The sequence below is a fragment of the Sorex fumeus genome, unplaced genomic scaffold (assembly GCF_029834395.1).
Source record: "Sorex fumeus unplaced genomic scaffold, SorFum_2.1 ptg000003l, whole genome shotgun sequence".
Taxonomy (NCBI): Eukaryota; Metazoa; Chordata; class Mammalia; order Eulipotyphla; family Soricidae; genus Sorex; species Sorex fumeus.
Window position 1 is genome coordinate 40,505,598 of NW_026606060.1, and position 6,634 is coordinate 40,512,231.

At 41.8% G+C, this 6,634-nt stretch overlaps 1 non-coding gene across 1 annotated transcript; it reads left to right on the forward strand.

Annotated features, from left to right (window-relative positions):
* The first annotated feature begins 1,603 nt into the window (after positions 1 to 1,603).
* On the forward strand, positions 1,604 to 1,728 carry LOC130029460 (U6atac minor spliceosomal RNA). The gene has a single exon (XR_008793351.1). It is a non-coding gene; the product is annotated as a U6atac minor spliceosomal RNA (small nuclear RNA).
* Positions 1,729 to 6,634: the final 4,906 nt, after the last annotated feature.

A 6,634-nucleotide genomic window follows, 5' to 3' on the forward strand; every position in this document is an offset into this window, starting at 1 on the left:
TCTAAGATACAAAAGAATCCTTAATATTTCATTAAAAATTAATACCCTTGTGATACATTCTCTTCTACCAATTTAAGGGGTTCCTTGACTGCACTGTCAAAGAAAAGAATCTCTGAGAACCAAGCATGAGTGACTGTGAAATTTTTCTTTTCCAATTTCAATCTCTAAATCCAAGGATCTATCATCAGAGGTCATTCAGGAAACCCTGGAAGCTAGCTGAAGACATCAAAGCAAGGTTGTTCATGATTGTCACTCAATGACTCTTTTGCAAACCACAGCACCCAAAAGGAGAGAGAACAAAAGGGAATGCCCTGCCACAGAGGCAGGGTGGGATGGGGGGGTGGTTGGTGGGAGGAATACTGGAATCAGTGATGGTGGAGAATGGGCACTGGTGGAGGGATGGGTACTGGAGTATTGTATAACTGAAACCCAAGCACAAAAACGTGTAAGTCCACAACTGTACCTCATGGTGTTTCACTAATAAAAATTAAAAAAAAAAAAAAGCAAGGTTCTCCACATTGTTGCATACTGAATCTCCTCCTGAATCACTGTTAAAACAATGTCTGGGTGTGGACTAACTTGGGGGCCATCAGCATGCTATCTGTTTTTTCATTATGTTTTCATAAGTAATCTCCATCATTGCTAAGCTATTCAAATGAGCTTCGTGTGATTCCTACTGATCACTCTCTTAGTCATGGCACAAGCTGTCATTCATAACAACAAATATTGAAGGAGATTATTTTCATCTTTAAATATTGAAAGAAACTATTCTCCCTTCTGTCCTGGGACAGAAAGCTGTAAGTCAGAGAAGCATATTTTGTGTAATGTTTCACTCTACCCCCCACTTCAGGAAAAGAGAAAAAGCAGGAATGATACTAGATGGTAGAAGAGGCTGCCAACTGGTAACTTTCTATGAGCCTATGAAGTCATAAACTATATTCATGCACTGTTACAAAATAAATATTCTGAACTATGTTCAGAATAAATAAATATTCTGAACTCCCCTCCCACATCCCCAAATTCCTATATTGAACTCCTTACCTCTGGTAATCTTCAGAAATGTGACTAGGTGGATATAGGGTCTTTACGGGGGTCACTCGGGACATCGGGGGCCAGGATTGTGTCCCAATGGGAGAGCATCAGCTTTGCATGTGCAAGCCCTGCGTTTGTTTCCCACTAGGCACTGCAGGATGTGGCTGCCACAATAATTTGTTTTGTTTTGTTTTTGTTTTGTTTTTTTTGCCTTTTTTGGGTCACACCCAGCAAAACTCAGGGGTCACTCCTGGCTCTGCACTCAGGAATTACTCCTGGCAATGCTTGGGGGACCATATGGGATGCCGGGGATTGAACCCGGGTCGGCTGCATGCAAGGCAAACTCCCTACTCGCTGTGCTATCGCTCCGACCCTGCCACAATAATTTTAAAGAAGAGAAGGATGACATTAGGGTTGACCTTACTCAACTCTTAACCATTTCACTTAGAAGAGAAAATCTGGACTTTGTTAAGTGCACAGGAGGAAAACAAAGGGAGAGAGACCAAGTAAACCTATCCACATCTTAATCTTGGACTTTGAGCCTCTAAAACCATAAGAAAACTCATTTCTGGTATTGTATGAAAGGAAAGGAGGTTATTACCACCTTGACAAGGAAGCAAGAGGCTTTGGTCTACAATAAATGTGGTTAAGGCACTGTCACCTCCTGTGTTTAAGCTACCCCAACTGTGGCATTTTGTTACGAGATCTTTAGCAAGCTAATATAACACATGATTAGCAAATCATTAACAAATGATAAAACAAATGTGAGAGCACAATTAGAATCCCAAGCACATGCAGTGTTTTATGCCATTTTTTTGATTCTCCATTTTAATGTAAGTAATACTGCCATGGGCTTTCGTATACAAAGTTCTTTTGGGGATTGGGTTGGGTTTGGGCATCACCAAATGGTGCTCACAGACTGCTCCTAACTCTATGCTCAGGGATCACTCTCAGCAATGTTCCAGGGGCCATATGCAATGTCAGTTTTTAACTGGGGTTGACCATGCGCAAGGCAAGTGCCTTAACCCTTGTTAAGTTTTAACAAGTTTACGGTCACGGTCCTCCCATTGTTCATCGATTTGCTCGAGCGGGCCCAGTAACGTCTCCATCATGAGACTTGTTGTTACTGTGTTTGGCATATCGAATATGTCATGGGTAGCTTGCCGTGCATTATTAAATGGTCATATATGAGCCCAAATGTCTATTACCAGTTGGAAATTAGAATACTTTGAAACTAGCTAAAACTGCTAAAGCAAGACTCCTGGTGGCACTTTAAGATAGGAAGACATATTTTCTTTTCTTTAAACCTAGGAGTAAATAATTGGTTTTACAGTAACTCTATGCTTCACTCTGAGTAACTGCCAGGCTGTTTCTCAAACTGGTGCCCCATTTTCCATTCCCATTAGCAATCTCTAAGATTTCTAATCTTCTCCAAATTTTTTTCAAATATTTACAGTTTTGAGCAGTTTTGACTTTTTATCTTTGTTTTGTGGCTATTGGTACTACTGCCAGTAATATATTTTAGAAACTGCACAGAAATATGATAGCTTGCATTTATTTCTTAGCAAATACAAAGATATTACTTATTCCATGATTCTGTTGTCCAGAATTGTTTGGTTGAGAATCAAAAACTACAACCCATAGGCCAAATTCATGTTCTGCTGGTTGTTTGTTTGTTTTATGCTAAGGGGTCATCTCCTGGCAGTGCTCTGGGGACCATGTGGCACCAATCCAAGTTTGATCCCCAGCACCACCTATGCTCCCCCAAGCCCACCAAAAGTAACCCCTGAGCAACACTGGGTGTAGCTGAAAAAAGAAAACAAAACAAAAAAAAATAACTAAAACATAAATGCAAATGCAAGCCAACAATAAATTATTTAAAGATTTTTTTTTTTTTTAGCTTTTGGGCCTCCCAAGCAGTGCTCTTGGGCCCCGGGTCACTCCTGGCCATACCTAGCCCACCAGGCAGTGTGGTATGACTCAATGTAAGGACCTGAGGAGGCAGAGCTTCTGGAGTGCCAGCAACCACCAAGACCAGCATCCTCCATGCTGCTATGTCTAGAGATGATGGGCAAATAGGATAGGGGAATTTAAAAACTGATCTTTAACTCAAATTGAGAAGCACTCAAACAAGACTCAAAGTTTAAGGAATCATAAGAAGAACCCGAGATGACAGGAGCATCCTGAAGGCAGGAATTCTATTGTTCAAGTACGTGGTCATACAACACAGCACCTAGACCAGTGTTCTTCTAAGGAAGTGATGTCATTCTCAAGGCATGATGGAATGATGGGGAAGGGGGACAGTAGCACCCTCATGTGCAAATACGGGGAACTTTCTGTGTGCTTAAAGAAGGGAGATTTTGGAGGGATGCGAACTAAGTGTTTTTTTTCTTTTTTTCTAAATATTTCATAACAAGCCAAAAATGATAAGTTCTGACTTGACAGTGCCTAGCGCATGTAATAGGTGCTCATTTAAAAATACACAAATATACAAATCCTAGGCAACACTCTTTCTGATTCCAATGCCACAGCCAAGGATTACCATTTTCTAGGTGCACTTGTTTTGTTTTCACTTACTTTGCATTGGCTGTACAGAAAGGGCAGAATCTGGAACCAGTTCTGGGTACAATCCCAGCCTCATCTCTTACTAGTCTGGCTACCTTGGGAAAATTAACTTCTCTGTGATTCTTCTGCCAATGGCAATAACAACATTGACTGTGGCATTATTAAAATCACATTCAGTTAAAACATGGAAATGACTTAGAAGGGTGTGTCACATGTAGAAATGCATCACTGTTTGTTATGACCTTCCAGAACGGCACTCTGTAGATGTCATCTTTTGAAAGACTTCCATTTTACAGTTTCTCCAAGTTGGAGATCACTAGCTTTTTGAAACAATCTGTCCTCGGTAAAGATCATCAGATATTTTAGGCAAAACACGAGGTGCCTATTTCTATAATTTTTCATAAATTTGTAAAGTACTGCTGATCATAGTGCTTGTGATAAGAACTAACTTTAAGTTAACCACCCAGGAAGGTGGTACAGAAGTACAGGTTTTTAATCTGTCATTCACACAGTGCACCCCGGGCCTAAACAAAATTTATAAAACAAAAAATAATATCAAAACACATCAGTTCATGGAAACCCTCTCGCATTGGGTAGTGGGAGTGGTGGGAATGGGGGTGGCTCTCCCTGAAACGGTCCTCTGTGGTCATTCTGCATAACTGGAAGAAGCTACTACAACCAGTTCACCAGAAAGTCTTGCTCTCCACAAGCATTATGTCTGGCTCTGCTGTGCCTTCGACTGAAATCAAATCTTCCAGCCCCTGCCTGCTGAGAACTTTGTTTTTTTTCAGGGCCACACTAAACCTCCGGCTCTGGGCACATCTCTTTGATTCCACTGTTCTTCCTGCATTAACATACGCTTCAGAGACCTGGGCCTTATGCAAACAGGATGAGAACGCTATTCGGGTCTCCCAAAGAGGAATTGAAAGAGCTATGCTTGGAATATCACATTTCACTCAAATGAGACAAAGAATCCGGAGTTCTGATCTCCATTGACGATCAAGAATCAGGGACGCTGTCTCGTTTGCCAAGGTGTCAAAAATCAGATGGGCTGATCACGTAATGAGATTTAGAGACGACTGCTAGACTAGAGCTGTTACCGACTGAATTCCACGGGATGTCAAAAGACCGCGTGGCTGCCCACCTACCAGATGGTCAGACTTCTTCATCAAGATCATGAACAATCGGTTTGGGGCTCTTCGTGTTCCTAGAACAAACAGACGCCACTGGGCTACACTAGCACGCGACAGGGACAAATGGAGACGTTGCTGGCGCCCGCTCGAGCAAATCGACGATTAACAGGAAGTCAAGTGATCAAGTGACACTAAACCCACTGCTATAGCAAGTGCCATGTACTCAAACTAATAGAAACCACAAAAAATCTTACATCATCGTTCTTATTTGTCTTGTTCACAAAGCGGACCTCAAGGCAATTATCAATGTGTCTTGTGCATATTGTGTCCAAAACCGGGGGGGAAAGGAACACTAAAAAATATCATCAAAGAAACTATTGATCAGATATCAGCTAATTCTTTACTTGTTTGTTTCCTCCCATGACAAAATGTTATAAGGGCCAGAATCTTAACTGGCTCGCTTATAAGCAGGGACTAGCACTAACAAGTGCTAAATAAATATTGACTGAACAAATGATAGAGTAAATGGATGAATTACGGGACAAATAGTCTTTGCAAAGTGGATCCATCTGATACCTTATTAAGTGATCTCATTTCCCTCCACACAAAGCAGGAAAAAGGAAAGCAAGTACCTTGCCCAGTCTCAATAATCAAGCAGCTCTTTCCCAAAATCAAAAGCACACTCTATAAGCCAAATGCAGGCATTCAAACCTAACTTAGTTGCATGAAACTGAGTCCTAGACTTGGTGAGAATAAAGTGGTTGCCAGAGCGGAAGGGCTGGGGAGGAGTGAACAGAGAGTTCTTTTTGGTGGTCAGACAGCACTAGAAGTTTAGTGGTGGAAGTGTTATGATATAAATACACACAGGTGTGAAGCCAAACCCTGAAAATTCATAACATCACAAACCAGGGACAGAGAGATAGTATAGCATGCAAAGTACTTGCCTTGTATGCAACCAACACTGGTTTGATCTTCAGCACACCCCATATGGTCCCATATGAGCTTCTCCAGGAGTGATCCCTGAGTGCAGAGCCAGGAGTAAGCTCTGAACAATGGTGGGTGTGACCTAAAAACATTAGTAGTGATAATAATTTTTCCATTTTTAAAAGTAGGCAACACATAGCATACATAGCATGCTGACATCAAGCCAAGAGTTATTAAAGAACATGCCTCCACCCCCCAAAAAAGATTTCTTTGTCTTTGTCTTCTTTAGACAATTTTGCATGATTGTTTTTAGGGGAGGAGCAAAGTTTTCCATTACCTAGGTCATTTCTCTCATAGTTCTATCATGCCACTGGAGTCATCAGTTTTGTAATATTTGAGGATTACATCGATCACAGATGACAACAGACTCCCCTGGATTGGAGGATCAGCAAACCCCAATGACCTGGGTGTCCCTAAAGGTGTCACCTAACCTGAGACTTGGGTTATTCAAAGGTCAGGGTGCAGGAAATCAAAGCTCTAGCCAGATGCAAGCTGGATCCCATTGCTTTTGCTGCTAACTATTGTGGGTGTGAACCCTGCGGGGATTGGAGAGACTTGTTGTCAAAATGGTAATCTGCGGGTCACTCTGCCAGTGTCTTTCCTTACCATGTGAGTGTTTACAGGGACAAATGGAGATGTTACTGGCGCCCGCTCGAGCAAATCGCCGATTAACAGGAAGTCAAGTGATCAAGTGATACTAAACCCACTGCTATAGCAAGTGCCATGTACTCAAACTAATAGAAACCACAAAAAAACTTACAGGGGCTAAGATTCTAAAATCAAAGGTGTTCATGCCTGAAAGGACCAGAAGAGAGTGTAATCTTAGGGCTGAAAGGTCAAAGGCCAAGAGCTGCCAGGCAAGACAGCTCACTGAAAGAGGATAAGCAGGGGGCACCTGGGTTTGATCCCAACTACCACAC